This window comes from Bos indicus x Bos taurus, chromosome 10, assembly GCF_003369695.1.
Source record: "Bos indicus x Bos taurus breed Angus x Brahman F1 hybrid chromosome 10, Bos_hybrid_MaternalHap_v2.0, whole genome shotgun sequence".
In the NCBI taxonomy this organism is placed as follows: Eukaryota; Metazoa; Chordata; class Mammalia; order Artiodactyla; family Bovidae; genus Bos; species Bos indicus x Bos taurus.
The window spans coordinates 45,718,027-45,734,553 of NC_040085.1; the positions used below are offsets into that span (position 1 = coordinate 45,718,027).

The 16,527-nt window shown below is 39.7% G+C and overlaps 1 protein-coding gene, 1 long non-coding RNA gene, 1 other non-coding gene and 1 pseudogene across 4 annotated transcripts in view; 1 reads left to right on the plus strand and 3 right to left on the minus strand.

The window, feature by feature from the left end:
- Positions 1–12,320, minus strand: part of LIPC (lipase C, hepatic type) — a 186,688-nt gene extending 174,368 nt beyond the window's left edge. The window contains exon 1 of one of the 2 annotated variants that reach the window (XM_027553894.1): positions 12,153–12,320. The gene's annotated coding sequence lies outside the window, so the exon portion shown is untranslated. The remainder of the gene's footprint in view (positions 1–12,152) is intronic. The other variant, XM_027553893.1, reaches the window with a different exon arrangement.
- The window catches only part of LOC113900280, a 130,870-nt gene that overhangs the window by 56,062 nt on the left and 58,281 nt on the right, over positions 1–16,527 (plus strand). The window contains exon 4 of the long non-coding RNA XR_003513109.1: positions 1,567–1,698. This is a non-coding gene — a long non-coding RNA (uncharacterized LOC113900280). The remainder of the gene's footprint in view (positions 1–1,566; positions 1,699–16,527) is intronic.
- On the minus strand, positions 13,546–13,617 carry TRNAE-UUC. The gene has a single exon. It is a non-coding gene; the product is annotated as a tRNA-Glu (tRNA).
- LOC113900585 lies at positions 14,482–14,581 on the minus strand (annotated as a pseudogene).

Sequence of the window (16,527 nt, forward strand, 5' to 3'; positions counted from 1 at the left end):
TGATTTCCACAATCAGTCTTAGAACAGCTAACCCTGAATTTAAATTGAAAAACTCCTTTTCAGTTGGCTCCTTTTCTCAGGTTAATGGCCAGAGAAAGCAGGTTCTAGAGTGGGAAAGGCCCCCAGAGGGGTCCTTGCAGGGGTGCCGAGGACAGGACCCACCCCCTGGAGGTTGACTCGTGGGAGTCAGGACTCGGAGCTCTGTGGTTGAGTCTCTCCCTGTCTGACTCTTCAGACCCCAGGGGTCATTTCTGAGGGCCAGAGAGTCTTCCCTGGGGGAGGCACAGCGTGTCGCAGGCAAAGGAGAAAATCAACCACACAGCTCTGCCCAGAACAGGTGGTGCAAACCTGCCTTTGGGAAGTTTATTTTTTCCCTTGGGTTGGGTAGAGGAGGGACTCTTTTCAAAGCCCTGGATGTCTCTGGGTCAGAATACCTATGTGGATTTGACCCCATTGTCACCAGCAAAGCCATTAACAAGTCCCGAGAAATAAAAACAGAATCTGGGTAACAAAGTCTACTCTTTCTTTTTTTTTTTTTTTTCTTTTCCTCTGTGCTTAGTCTAGCTTTACTTGCTCAAAGGGGGTCATGTGCAGAGGCCTGGAACCCAGCCCTTCAGACCAGAATCCTTAGTGTGAAATGGCTGTAGTGCCTGACACCTCAGCTCTGGGGTGCGTGCAGAGGTGCTGCACACAGCACTGCAATTCAAGATGGTGGCAGTGGTAGGCCGTGTGCAGAGATGCTGCACCTGGGGAGGTGAGCTGCACACCCTGGGCCAGCCTCGCGAGATCCTTGCTCTCGTGAGCTCCTTGCCCCGCCATTGCTGAGGAGATTCCTAGAAAGCAGCCCCCGCTCAGGCTTGTCTGGGACAGCACGGACTCTGCAGCAGGAGCTCTTACTCCTCTGCCTTTCTTTGCTTCTGAACCAAAGTCAATCTCCTTCCACTGGCTTGAATGACACCTGGCAGGAGAACAATTATGGGCCCAACAGGACAGTTCCAATGCCATCAGCCCCAATTTCAGTTCTCATGCCCTGAGAAACTGCCAGTTTATTCAGGTGAGGCCCACAGGCGTCCCCCACTTTCCTTAGCAGCTTGAGATTTGCAGAAAACAAGACTCTCCAGTAAGCGCTTGATATGAGTGAACCAGGTTGGGTTAGGATTTTACCTCTAGGTTAATTTCAAGGAAAGGAGAAGGAAAATACTTCTGTGTCTAAGCTTCTTTTGAATGCATGGCTACTGGAGTGATATCCCCAAGAGAGCCGTTTTTCAGTCTACAATTCCACTCCTCTATCATTTAATCTGACTGTCAGGCTGAGTGGAGGGCGGGGATTTTGGGAGAGTGAACCATCATATCGATGCCTTAGGAAACAGTGAAGATTAGATCTCCGAGGTCAGCCGGTGTGTAATTGGAATCTCGGGGCTAGGAGAACACAGTCAGATTTACACAGGGCTTCTTGTCTCTAGGGATTCTTTTATTTTTTTTGCTATCATATCATCTCTGATAGAGCAAAACTGCTTGTTTTAGCTCTTGATAGAAAAGTAACTTCCCTTGTCCATTTTTTTACAGGCGATGTATAAACAGGAAGAAAGTGGAAAGCCTGTCATTATGTGTAGCAGTACCCACTTTTGGTTATATGCCACAGAGAGGGATGTGGATTTGAGGGTAGAAGATCTGGGTTTGAGTCCAGTTCTGCCTTGGGTAAGTTATGACTTTACTACAATGAGAATAATGAAAGCTGTGATTCCAACCTCACAAGGTCGTGAAAATGAAGGATGGTAAATATCTAAACATTCTTAAGCAATATAAGAACCCACATGAAGTAGAGACCCCAGGCTGGGATGTTGAGAAGGTGAGTGTGTTTGTGGAACATAGAAATTTTAGCAGACTTGGGGGTCCAAGCGGTTCTGCTTCCTGACCTCAGAGCAGGATACTTATGGTTACCACAGGGCAGCTAGCAGCCACCAGCAGAGGGAAAGGTCTGGTTCCTAGCAGGTCAGGACTCTCTTAGAAGGCAAAGAGGGAATGCTGAAATGCCCACTCTAAGTGGTTTATGAGTATTGAAGAGGAAGAAATTTTCCTCTACCCTTCTAGGTTCTTCTGGCTGGTCTAAGAATTAAAATGACATGAAGCAGATTAATAGGAGAAAAATGAAACAAAAGTTTAATAACACTGGAGAGATCCAGGAAAACTGAGTAACTTGCCAAAATGGCCAAAGCCCTTACCTTAAATACCATCTTCAGCTAAAGACACATGAGGATGTTGGGATAGTGGTTTGGGGCTTCAAAGCAGAGGAATGCAATTCACGTGAAGGTTAAAAAAGCAACATTTGTTAAACAGTCATTTACTGGACCATAGAGACAATGGACACAGAATGGACTCTGATCTCTAGTTCCTGCTGAGCTTTCCCACTAGTGCTAACCCATATTCTTTGCAGAGATCTCTGGTGTTAGCTCTATTCTGGAAACAGGGCACCTATCTAAATTCTTTTAGGGAGTTAGGGATAAGGTCACAATTTCTTCCTGAGTCTTTTGGGCTTTGATTGTTTTGAGCTCAAAATAATCTGCCTGCCAAAGAGATGTTTTGGAATGGCAAATTTTGCTCCCCAACATGGGCTTCAGAGAGGAAGGCAAAACATGAATGGGCTACCTTGCAAAAATAATTCCTGCAGACTTAGGAGGTGGGGGTCAAGGGCAGCTGAGATCTAGTGGACTGCAGGAGAACTGAGGGCTACTGCAATGCGGGAAGTACTGGGCACCTCACCACTACTCCTTGGTGAATAAAGCCTGACGCAGTTATTAACCAGGTGCGTGCGTGCTAAATTGCTTCAGTTGTGACTGACTCTTTGTGGCTCTATGGACTGTAGCCAACCAGGCTCCTCTGTCCATGGGATTTCCCAGGCAAGAATACCGGAGTGGGTTACCATGCCCTCCTCCAGTTATTAACATGGTTCAGTTCAGTTCAGTTCAGTCACTCAGTCATGTCCGACTCTTTGCGACCCCATGAATCTCAGCACGCTAGGCCTCCCTGTCCATCACCAACTCCCAGAGTCTACTCAGACTCATGTCCATCAAGTTGGTGACGCCATCTAGCCATCTCATCCTCTGTCATCCCCTTCTCCTCCTGCCCCCAATCCCTCCCAGCATCAGGATTTTTTCCAATGAGTCAACTCTTCGCATGAGGTAAGGAATTAATATTGCAATGAAGCTTGCTTTAGTTGTCTCTCTGACTCTCTTTGCTGGCCCCTCCTGTCTTCACTGCCCCGTCCTTAACTGAGTTCTGAGACCCTGAACTGCCTTTATCTACACCCGCCCCCCCAACCCATTCCCCAGGAAAATTACTGCTTGGGTCTGCTTTCTCCCTGGAGACCCATGAGGAGAGAGGTTGGGTATACAGGTGAGATCCTCTGAGCAATGCATGTGGATGGAAAAGAGAAGATGTCAAGGGGATAAGCTCTGGGAGTTTCAGCATTTAGAAGTCAGGACAGTGAGGAGGGACCTTTCTGCTTTTGCAGAATTATTTCTTAAGAACAAGTTCTTAGTGGTAACATTTCTGGCTAAAGAGTGGAAACAAGAGTCTATAAATGACTATATGAATTGATTTCTGGACAACTTCACCATCATTGTATATTAGCATTCAACATTTTTTTTGTTGTTCTTTTAGAATATGTAAATTGTAATCTTCAGAATGCTTTCATTTACATTTCTTTGATTTCTAGTGAGCTCTAACACATTCCCACTGTTTGTCTACTAATTGTATTTCCCTTATGAGAATGGCCCTGTCTTTTACCTATTTGCCTTTTGGAATCTTGACATTTATCTTACAAATTTGAATCAGCTGGCTTTGATAGATCTTAATTCTTTGTAATGTTTGATAAAAATATTTTCCATTAAAAAAATCTTCAGTAATGCTAATTCTTATAGTGCAATTATTTAAATAGCCTCAAAGCTGAGAAAGTTAAAATTCCCCCAGAGAGGCGGTGGGTGTGTTAGCTGCTTAGTCGTGTCCGACTCTTTGCGACCCCGTGGACCTTAGCCCACCAGGCTCCTTCATCCATGGGATTTCCCAGGCAAGAATACTGAAGTGGGTTGCCATTTCCTTCTCCAAAGAGAGGTGATAAACATTTTTGTTTTTCAATTTTCTGCAAGTTCTATAATTAGATTTTATATTTAAATCTTCAATCAACCAAAGCTTATTTTGGTGAATGTTTTACTTTTAATTACTTTTTCTGTTCTAAAAACCAATAAATGTTGATTATTGAAAAATAAGGACAGTAAGAGCAAAAATAAAAACATGGTGAAAAGGATCCATAATTTCACCATCCAGAGATGGCCACTTTAGACAAATACTGAATGTTTGTGAGTAGTACCTTGAAAATCCTAATATTTTGCGGTGTATGCTTCTTATTTTTATTAAAAAATAGAATACCTGTATACCTCTCTACTGCTACTGCTACTGCCAAGTCGCTTCAGTCGTGTCCAACTCTGTGTGACCCCATAGACGGCAGCTCACCAGGCTCGCCCGTCCCTGGGATTCTCCAGGCAGGAACACTGGAGTGGGTTGCCATTTCCTTCTCCAATGCATGAAAGTGAAAAGTGAAAGGGAAGTTGCTCAGTCGTGTCTGACTCTTAGCCACCCCATGGACTGCAGCTTACCAGGCTCCTCCGTCCATGGGATTTTCCAGGCAAGAGTACTGGAGTGGGGTGCCATTACCTCTCTACCCTAAACTAATTTCATTTTCTCCTGAAAGGCAACTCCATCCTGAATTGGTACCTATAATTCTCATCTTTATTTGTATATGTTTGCAGCATAAGTATATGGTTATAAATATATAGCATTATTTTATATGTTTAGAAATTATTATACTATCTATAATTTGTTTTTTCATTTTATTTTTGGGATTTACCTCTGCTGATAAAATTGGTGTAAATAGTCTCAATGTATATCACAATTTGTTCATTCTGTTGATGGATATTTGTATGGTTTAATTTGCGCTTGTTTTTTGCTGTTACAAGCAATGTTGCAATGGACTTTCATCTTCTACAAGTGAACTTCCAGGGTTTACTCTTAGAAGAGTGAAATTGAGGGCTTGTGAGACATGTGTGTCTTCAGTGTTGCTAGATGTTGACAATTTATTCTCCAAAATGGTTGTTCCAATGAATACATCATCAACAAAATTGAATATTTCTCCCATTTTTCCACATCATCACCAGTACTTGATAGTACTGGGTTATTTAATCTCTACCAGTTTGATGGATATAAAATGGTATCTCATTGTTTTAATTTTCATCTTTCTGATTACTGCTAAGGTTGAGCATAGTTTTATATGTGCCGTTGGTCATTCAAATTTCCTCTGCTATACATTGCTTGTTCATATCTTTTATCCATCTTTCTATTAGTTCATTAGTGTTTTTCAGTAAGAAAAATATCTTCTCCCCATTTGCATTATCTTTTCATATTGCTTATGATGCCTTTTGTTGAATAGAATGTAAAATTTTCACGTAGTCAGATTCATCAGGGTTTTCCTTCAGGAACATTATGTAGAAGAGGTAAATTCTTACCTTTATGCTCTTAGGGTATTTTGGCAAGGCCTAATAATTAAACTGATATAAGATCAAGATTGCAGGGAGAAATATCAATCACCTCAGATATGCAGATGACACCACCCTTATGGCAGAAAGTGAAGAAGAACTAAAGAGCCTCTTGATGAAAGTGAAAGAGGAGAGTGAAAAAGTTGGCTTAAAGCTCAACATTCAGAAAACTAAGATCATAGCATCCAACCCCATCACTCCATGGCAAATAGATGGGGAAACAGTGGAAACAGTGGCTGACTTTATTTTTCTGGGCTCCAAAATCACTACAGATGGTGATTGCAGCCATGAAATTAAAAGACACTTACTCCTTGGAAGGACACTTATGATCAGCCTAGACAGCATATTGAAAAGCAGAGACATTACTTTGTCAACAAAGGTCCGTCTAGTCAAGGCTATGGTTTTTCCAGTGGTCATATATGTATGTGAGAGTTGGACTATAAAGAAAGCTGAGCGCCAAAGAATTGATGCTTTTGAACTGTGGTGTTGGAGAAGACTCTTGAGAGTCCCTTGGACTGCAAGGAGATCCAAGCAGTCCATCCTAAAGGAGATCAGTCTTGGGTGTTTGTTGGAAGGACTGATGTTGAAGCTGAAACTCCAATCCTTTGGCCACCTGATGCGAACAGCTGATTCATTTGAAAAGACCCTGATGCTGGGAAAGATTGAAGGCAGGAGGAGAAGGGGATGACAGAGGATGAGATGGTTGGATGGCATCATGACACAATGGACATGGGTTTGGGTGGACTCCGGGAGTTGGTGATAGACAGGGAGGCATGGCATGCTGTGGTTCATGGGGTCTCAAAGAGTCATACATGACTGAGCAACTGAACTGAACTGAAGATAGACTAATAAGAGAAAAGTATACAAATTTATCCAAGTATTATGTGACAATGGGAGCCCTTATAAGACCCAAAGAAATTCTGAAACTTACAAGCTTTTATACTGGCTTGAACAAAGAGAGGCAATTGTGGAAAAGTAAATCATATAGAGAGGCTAAAGGCACATAAAAATTATTTTAACAGGGTCTGTTAGTACAGGATTCTCTTGGTTTTGATTCCCCATTGAAAAATGTTTCTTTTCTCCTGTTACTGGGAAGCCATCTTCCACATGGGGATTTTTATCTCCTATTTTAGGAGGAAAGGGAGTGATAAGAATGCCCTTCTCACAGGATGCTTTCCTAGTGCCTGTAGCTTAAAACAATACAAAGGTATTCTGTGATTTGTCACAATTTTTGCATTCCTAGAATTTACTTTATTGGTCAGCAAGGGTTCTTGCTACACTGCAGTCTCTAAATTCAGCTAAAAATGATTTTTCTGCCTATGCTCATTGGGCCTGATGTGATGTTCAGTAAAAGCAGATAAGTGATATGCACAAGACATTCCTGCCTTGCATGCCCTTATTCAGTCAGTTCAGTTCAGTCACTCAGTCGTGTCCGACTCTTTGCGACCCCATGAATTGCAACACACCAGGCCTCCCTGTCCATCACCAACTCCTGGAGTTCACTCAGACTCACGTCCATTGAGTCGGTGATGCCATCCAGCCATCTCATCCTCTGTCGTCCCCTTCTCCTCCTGCCCCCAATCCCTCCCAGCATCAGAGTCTCTTCCAACGAGTCAACTCTTCGCATGAGGTGGCCAAAGTACTGGAGTTTCAGCTTTCACATCATTCCTTCCAAAGAAATCCCAGGGCTGATCTCCTTCAGAATGGACTGGTTAGATCTCCTTTCAGTCCAAGGAACTCTCAAGAGTCTTCTCTAACACCACAGTTCAAAAGCATCAATTCTTCGGCGCTCAGTTTTCTTCACAGTCCAACTCTCACATCCATACATGACCACTGGAAAAACCATAGCCTTGACTAGATGGACCTTTGTTGGCAAAAGAATGTCTCTGCTTTTGAATATGCTACCTAGGTTGGTCATAACTTTCCTTCCAAGGAGTAAGCATCTTTTAATTTCATGGCTGCAGTCACCATCTGCAGTAATTTTGGAGCCCAAAAAAATAAAGTCTGACACTGCATGCCCTTATTAGACATAATTTATAATGGTAAATCAGTTCAGTTCAGTCGCTCAGTCGAGTCTGACTTTTTGTGACCCCATAGACTGCAGCACTCCCTGTCCATCACCAACTCCCAGAGCTTGCTCAAACCCATGTCCATTGAGTCAGTGATGCCATCCAACCATCTCATCCTCTGTCATCCCCTTCTCCTCCCATCTCCAATCTTTCCCAGCATCAGGGTCTTTTCCAATGAGTCAGTTCTTTGCATCAGGTAGCCAAAGTATTGGAGCTTCAGCTTCAGCATCAGTCCTTCCAATAAATATTCAGGATTGATTTGCTTTAGGATGGACTGGCTCGAGAGCCCAAGGGACTCTCAGAGGTCTTCTCCAACACCACAGTTCTAAAGTATCAATTCTTTGGTGCTCAGCTTTCTTTATGGTTCAACTCTCACATCCATACATGACTACTGGAAAAACCATAGCTTTGACTAGACAGACCTTTGTTGACAAAGTAATGTCTCTGCTTTTTCATATGCTGTTTAGGTTCATTGCAGCTTTTCTTCCAAGGAGAAATCATCTTTTAATTTCATGGCTGCAGTCACCATCTGCAGTGATTTTGGAGCCCAAGAAAATAAAGTCTGTCACTGTTTCCATTGTTTCTCCATCTATTGGTTATGAAGTGATGGGACTGAATGCCACGATCTTAGTTTTTTGTATGTTGAGTTTTAAGCCTGCTTTTTCACTTTCCTCTTTGATTTTCATCAAGAGGCTCTTTAGTTCCTCTTTGCTTTCTGCCTTAAGGGTAGTATCATCTGCATATCTGAGGTTATTGATATTACTGAGGTAATGCTAAATGACTACATTAATTTCTTCATTCAGTGTGTTCCCATGCATTCATTTATTCACTTATTCAACAACTATTTTTAAAAAATCTGCTATGTGCCTGCTATCCTCCTGAGTCTGCTCCTAATTTTTTCAAACTAGTTGTATTGGAATTGATACTTGTGCATATTTACAATCCTAAGCCTGATTTATGTGTGAGTGTGCTTGTGTGATATTTTTCACAAATCCGTGGATGAGGATGATACTTATCTCTTAGAATGAACTAAGTATCAGGTCTTGTTTCTCTGTGATTTGGAAAATCTGTTTGTTGACTCATAGAAATATTATTCAGAATATTTGTTTAGGCCATACTTCTTTTGGTGAATGACATAATTCTTAACAACTTTCTCAATTTCCTTCTCCATCAGTATTTTCATGTTTTTTGTATTTTGTTTTGCTAACTTTTTATTTTGTATTTGTATTGTCCATTTAGCTAAACAATTCAAATTGATTATCCTAAGTTGGGACTGCAATGATTTATATTTTTAAATCCATTGTATCAGTTTTTAAATCACCAGTCTTTTAATTTTATTGACTAATACCTTTTATCTATTATATTTATAAGGGTTTTAATATATCTTATACTCTTCAGAGAATGAACATTTAAATTTACTTCTACCAATTTTCTATTTTTCAGTTTATATCTGTCATTTTTTTATATTTCCTCTTATGTTGACATTCTTCATAAGATTTTAAATCAAGTGCTTAGTTCATTTATTTCTTATTTCTAAAATAAAATCACATAGATCTATACCGTTCCCTCTGCCTTGGTTTATCCACACTCTTACTTTTAATAGGTGGTGTTTTCAGTTTTTATAGTACTTCAGAAATTATGATCATGTTTTTAATTTTCCAGTTGACCCTGTTGCTCGGGAGAATTTTTGTTTTTGTTGTTAGAAGCTGTCAGCCATGTATTTGTTTATTGTTATTATAAATTTTTGCTTGTATATAATTTTAAACTTACAGAAATGTTGAAAACCAGATTAACTTTTAGCTAGATTCACCACTTGTTTTGATGGAAAGAATTGATGCTTTTGAACTGTGGTGTTGGAGAAGACTCTTGAGAGTCCCTTGGACTGCAAGGAGATACAGCCAGTCTATCCTAAAGGAAATCAGTCCTGAATATTCATTGGAAGGACTGATGCTGAAGCTGAAGCTCCCATACTTTGGCCACCTGATGGGAAGAACTGACTCACTGGAAAAGACTCTGATGCTGAGAAAGATTGAAGGTGGGAGGAGAAGGGGACGACAGAGGATGAGATGGTTGGATGGCATCACTGACTCGACTAATATGAGTTTGAGTAAACTCTGGGAGTTGGTGATGACCAGGGAGGCCTGACGTGCCGCAGTCTGTGGGGTCTGCAGAGTCAGACACGACTGAGCAACTGAACTGAGCTGACCGTTTGTTTATATTTTGCTTGTTTCTATTTTGTTCTGATCCCTTTATAATTCTTTCTCTATATATGAATTCTTTTTCTGAACCACTTAAGAATAAGTTGCAGATGTAATATATATACCTAAATACTTCAATGTCTATTTCCTGGGGCAGACATTTTCTCTTATAAAACCAAGGAAATTTAGTGGTTAAGAAAATTGGAAAATTTCATATTGATACAATATGATTTTCTAATTCTGTAGTCCATAATTGTCAGTTATCACAATGTTGTATTTTATATATAGTTATAATAAATAGAATACTATATATAATATAAAATATGAATAATAAATAGAAATAAATGTATATCATCTATATTTGAATTTATAATTTATTTTATTTGCTATATATAATATATATTTTATATATATATATAGAGAGAGAGAAATTGAGAGCTAATAATGAAGGTGACAGTGGCAACGACTGAAGTGGCTGTGTACTTACAGAAACTACTCCAGATAGGGCACTTAATATATGAGTATTTATTTTCTTCTTGTAGTATGATCTAAAGAAGTTCATATTTATTGCTGTCTTATTATGAAGTTAGTAGTTATTCAGAGTAGAAAAATAATGCAAAATAACAACAATCACTCAAATTTCAGAGCCTAGAGATAACCATCATTAGTATTTAGATGTATATATTCAAGACGTGTGCTTTCAATCAACAAAATTTCTGGATTTTTTTCTTGTTAAATAAAATATAAGTACATTAAGATACGGTATCATATTGTGTGATGTATAGTTTTAGTCTTCATGTAAGTCTTAGTATTTTATTATTTTACATCCGTTCCGTTCAGTTCAGTTGCTCAGTCGTGTCCGACTCTTTGCGACCCCATGAATCGCAGCACGCCAGGCCTCCCTGTCCATCACCGACTCCCAGAGTTCACTCAGACTCACGTCCATTTATAGCTAATGTTCATAACAAGTTTGCAAAGTAGAGCCACATTTTCAGATGAAGAGTCCAAAGTTCAGAGAGGTTCAATAAATTGCTTAGGTCACACAGCTGTAAGGGATGGAGTTGTAATCCAAATCCTGCACTCTCTGCCCCCAAGGCTATAGAGTAGATCACTATTTTGCCCAAAACTCCTTTCGTTGATTTTACTTATATCATTAACATTGAGTTTTATTGCATTGTGGGGAGAAAATATATTGATATAATTTTCCTTGTGGCTTCCGTGGTGGCTCAGGGATAAAGAATCTGCCTGCCCATGCAGGAGATGTAGGTTTGATCCCTGATTCAGGAAGATCCCCTGGAGGAGGAAATGCAACCCACTCTAGTATTCTTGCCTGGGGAAATCCCATGGGCAGAGGAGCCCAGCAGGCTACAGTCCATGAGGTTGTAAAAGATTCAGGTGTGACTTAGTGACTAAACAACAATAACAAAAATGTTCTTTATAAATTTTCTCTTGATTTAGTTTTGGGGCCTTATTTGAGAGTTAGTATATATCTACTAATGCCCAATACATTGAAAAAATGTATAGTCTATGTTGTTATTGAGTTTAATATAAGTCTACTGGTTCTGACACATTAATTGTGTAGTATTTATCCCTTCTCTTTGCATTTCTAGCTTTGGTAATCCATGTCTTCACTGTGGGTTTTATATTTTTCATTATAATCAGAAACCTCCTAGCATCCTCCCTCTACCTTTTTGGCATCAGAATCTCTTTTGTATGATATCAACTTTATCAATTGTTTTCTTTTAGTTATATCATTTCCTTGATAATACTTTTTTATTTTTAGTATTCTGCATCTTTTTTGTTATATATCCTCTTTAAACAACGAGTATATTGTTGGGTCTTGTGTTTTAATCCATAGGACTTTTTTTTTTTTTTGAGAAATGAATGGTCTAGTTATATAGAGTCCTCTGGGATTCAGGTAACAGTGATATGAGATGGGCTTGCAGCTATGAGCTATGGACTTTTGCTAGTTACTTAATGATTCTGGGAGGAGGCTACCTGTTTCCTTATCTGTAAAACTGTGTTAATTAAGAGTACTAACTTCACAGAGTTGTTGTGAAGAGTAAATAAGATCAAGAAAATTCAGGAATAGAAATATATTAAAGCATATTAAATTATTATATGTAGAATGTAGTTGTCATCATGTCTGGAAATATCATTCAAAGCAAGTTTCTTGGCAATAGCACATAAAGCAAGTTCTTAAAACAAAGATCTCTGTTCAAAATGGGGGTAATCAGCTCCATCCTTTTCTCTAACCATGTCTCAAACTTCTCTCTGAGATAATAGGAATAACTTACAATAAAGTGGCTGAGAAGCAGTGGTCCAGCGCCCCTGACGTGTTCCCAGTTTTCAGTTCAATTGTCCGTCTCTGCTTCTGGCTGCACTGTGGAGTTTCACAACTTGACTTAAGTTCAGCCCTGTCAGGAATCACTGCCTTGCTTTGCATTTAATTAAGCAAATGTTTAGGCTGTACAAATACGTTATTTGCTCCCATAATGGGTATTGAAGCTGCAGGCTTAGCTGGCCTGGCTGTTTTCATCAGGCTTTGAAAAACTGAAACTAAGGAAAACAAACGAACCAAGTCAGGCTGGGTTTTCTACTTCCTGGATCATGTAACTTACACTACGCCCAGTGAAAGCCATCTGGTGGGCACCCAGGCATGAGGACCGATTCTCAGCCTGCGGTGTTCCTAGCTGTGCTCCAACCCCTGCACAGCTGAAACCTCTGCTTCAGTTACAGTTGTTAGAAACTGCAACTGAATTCTTATTTACTTTAGCTCCTAAGGATAAAAGAAGGACAAGGGACAAAACTGAAGAAAGTCCGAGGTTTAAACTACAGTCCATTTTTAACTTTCCAAAATGGTCTTGGTATTTTCAGGTCCAGATAACCTTAAATCAGACAATGCAGTATTACCAAACTGAGAAATAAATATCCTGTAATATTATAAACTGATAAACTCTAGAAAACCTCAATCTATTTTTAGTTTCAGTAGCTTCAAGTCTCTGCTGGCTTCTATTTGATCAGTCAGAGGGAGATATGGGTCCATTTCCTACCTGATACAATAGAGCAATTTTCTTAACCTCCTCTGATGATAATCATCATCTCATCTCTTTTAAACACAGTTCCCAAGTCCCTTCTGGGAGATTCTGATTCAGTCCTTCTGGGTTGGTGCATCAGATTTGTGTTCTTAACATGAGAAAAGCTTGGGAAAAATCAGAGTAGAGGGAATAGTCTGTTTTTAGAATCAGACAGTTCTGACCTGAAATCCTAGATCTTTCACTTCCTAGTTATGTGGCCTTGCACAAATTACTTAACCTTCCTTAATCTCATCTGAAAAAAAAAAAGTGGAAATAAAAACATCTACCTCAGGAGTTGTTGAGAGGATTAAAGGAACTTAAGCCCTTTATAGTATCCACTTTTCTGCATTCTGTTTAATCATTTCTTCTTGGGTTAGTTTGCAGATTGTGAACTTATTTAGCCCACAGGCACCGTGGTTTGATATATATGCATATATATGTGTGTATATATATAGTATGTGTGTGTGTACATATATATAGTGTGTGTGTACATATATTTATATATAGTGTGTATATATATACATATTTTACTTATCTTTTCAATTTGTTCATCAGATATGTGTAAAGCTTTTGTTTATTTATTGGCTGCACTGCACGGCTTGCAGGATCTCAGTTCCCTGACCAGGGATTGAACCTGGGCCACATCAGTGAAAGCCTTGAATCCTAACCACTAGACCACCAGGGAACTCTGTGTAAAGCTTTCATTGTGCTCATAAACTGGGGTTCCCGGTACCCACTAAATACCTTCTTGATAGTCTGATGTGTCAACATAGCCCACCCCCTGCTGTTGAAGGGACTGCCAAATTTCTTGTGTGTGTGACTCTTCTGTGGCAGGCTCCTAATTATTCAGGGGTCCCCTGTGTTTAGGAATGTCATGATCTTATCCCTCCATTGTATCAGAAATTCCACTTTTCTTGAATCCAATCATATATGTGTGTATATACATACATGTATGTATATATATACACATGTATATGTGTGTATATATATATATACAAATGTGTATGTGTATATATATTTCTTTCTGTAGTTGAGGCAATTTCCCCCAGCTTTACTGAAATATTATTGATATAAGTATGTCTAATGTGTACAGTGTCATGATTAAAGACATGTATACATTGTAAACCCTGGTGACTCAGAGGGTAAAGAATCTGCCTGCAATAAAGTATACCCTGGTTTGATTTCTGGGTTGAAAAAATCCCCTGGAATAGGGAATGGCAACCCACTCCAGTATTCTTGCTGGGAGAATTCCATGGACAGAGGAGCCTGGTGGGCTACAGTCCATGGGGTGGCAAAGAGCTGGATATGACTGAGCGAGTAACACACACACACTGCAAAACAATGACAACAATAAGTTTCGAGTCCACGCATGCATGCTCAGTTGCTTAGTTGTGTCCAACTCTTTCCACCCAGGGGACTGTTTCCTTGTGTGGTGATAACATTAAGATCTACTTTCTTAAAAACTTTCAATATAGTCACCATGCTATACATTAGATCCCCAGACCTTATTTATCCTTTAGCCAGGATTTTTGTACCCTTTGACCAACATCTAAAATATGAATGCTTCACAAATCTGCATATCATCCTTGAGCAGGGGCCATGCTAATCTTCTCTGTATCATTCCAATTTTAGTATGTGTGCATACGTACATATATTTTTCCTTCAACAGAAAATATACATTTAAATTATTCCTTTTGATTTTTACACAGAATATGTTTTAGGTGCTTCGCATTGGCAATTTCCTCTTCCTGGCCAGAAAAACCTTTGTACTTTTTTCTCCCATCCTAATAGCAAGAAATCCAATGGATTTCTGGAGAATACATTTATACTTCCTTTATATTTAGCATTGTTCAAAAGAATTAAGACACAAGGTGGGAAAAATAAGATAAGCTCATGATTGAAATTACACATCAAATACATGTTGTACTGTTCTTTTCCCTTCCTGGTCATGGGCCAGGTATTTGTGCTAAACTCTTAAGCAGTCATTGTAAACCCTCTGCAGACAGAAAATGAAATGGATGATCCTCAAGCCAGTTATTAGGATGATCGTCTATATAAGCTTTGAACACTGTTTTAAGTTTTCCACTAACTTAAGACTTTATGTCCTAATTAACATCAGGATCATTAAGAACCTACAGAAGAGTCACGAAGTATTACAGAAATCTAGTGCTTTCCAATATCCCAGCCAAATATAAAATGAATCAGGGGATAAGGAAATCTCCTGCTGTAGAATTGATGTTAGCTAGATGGAAGAGTTGGGCCAAGGATCAGCCAGTCCCCTGGTCCAAAAGTCATCACCATAGCAATGCTAGTGATGGCTGGCTCTACTCCTATCAGCAATGACACCCTTAAGAGGCATCAGTAAAGAGAGGAGCCTGTTATATTTCTGGGCTAGGCTTCTGGTAAGGGAAGTTCATGTCATTTTTATGCCAAATCACTAGGAAAAATAAACAGCCTCTTTCATGTTAACCTTTTAAACCGAAATCTACAAAGTAAAGGCAAATGTCCAGACGCAGAGCCTGGCTGAGGCCAGGTGAGTGTATCTTGTGTAAGAAACCTGTAGCTTTCTTAGATTTGCCTTTTAGTCTTGTTTCTTCCTAGTAATAGTGCTGTACAGAACCTTCAACAAGAAAAACCCAGAAGAGGATAGTTGCTTTTGAAGCCACTACTCTTGTCTGCCTCATTCATTTCAAACAGAGGTACTTCTCAAAGAGATGAAGGCTGGTGTACAAACAACAATGCCCATTGCATTCTCTTGCCACCAGCTGTGATGTGGTGGCTTTTGATTCTACAAAGAAGCTGCCTTGTTTCGAAAACTGATTGATGGTTCTTCCGAATGAAGGAGGCGATGAGAACAAACAAGCAGGGCCCTTAGTAAGGCAAGGTACTTCAAGAGAATGGGCTTGAAAGCACTTAAAATAAAAGGTAAACACAAGCGTCTATGAAAGTAAAGTGTTCTATAAGGCATTGAGCTGTTCCGAGTTGATAATTGGCAGTTCTTAATGATCTCCTTGTGTTTGTCCATATAACCTCTCTGTGGAGACATCTGACTTGGGGTTTTATGCTTTTTGGTGCAGGAAAAAAATTAAATCCAAATAGATGTCATAAAACAGAGAAAACTAATTGAAATAAAAAACATAGGCAGCCTGAGTTGGATTTAAGGCAATGAAACAGAAAAAAATGCATTGAAAAAGCTTGTAATGAAGCATTTCTGTAGAAGAGAGGGCAAGCAATTTTTCTTTAGAAGAACATGGAAAGGTCTTCAAAGGCTCATTACAAGCACCATGGGCAGTGTTGGAACCTGCTCTATGTGAATTCTGAGAGATGGGCCTCCTCGTTCCATCAACCCTTGTCTTTCTCTTTTTCCTAATAGAAACAAACCAGTTAAAAAGAGACATTAGAGATATGTAGGCACACTCCTTTTATCGTAAGAAACTCTATCAAACTCCCTGTTGGTCAGCATTCTTCAGAGTCCATGTTGGGGGCACAGTGCTGGCTGAGGAGCAGGTGGTGGGAGGTTGTGAGCATTGGAGAGGTGGGAGAAGTTAAAGCAGGAATCCTTGTCCTGGTCAGTGGTTCTTACACACCATGTTCT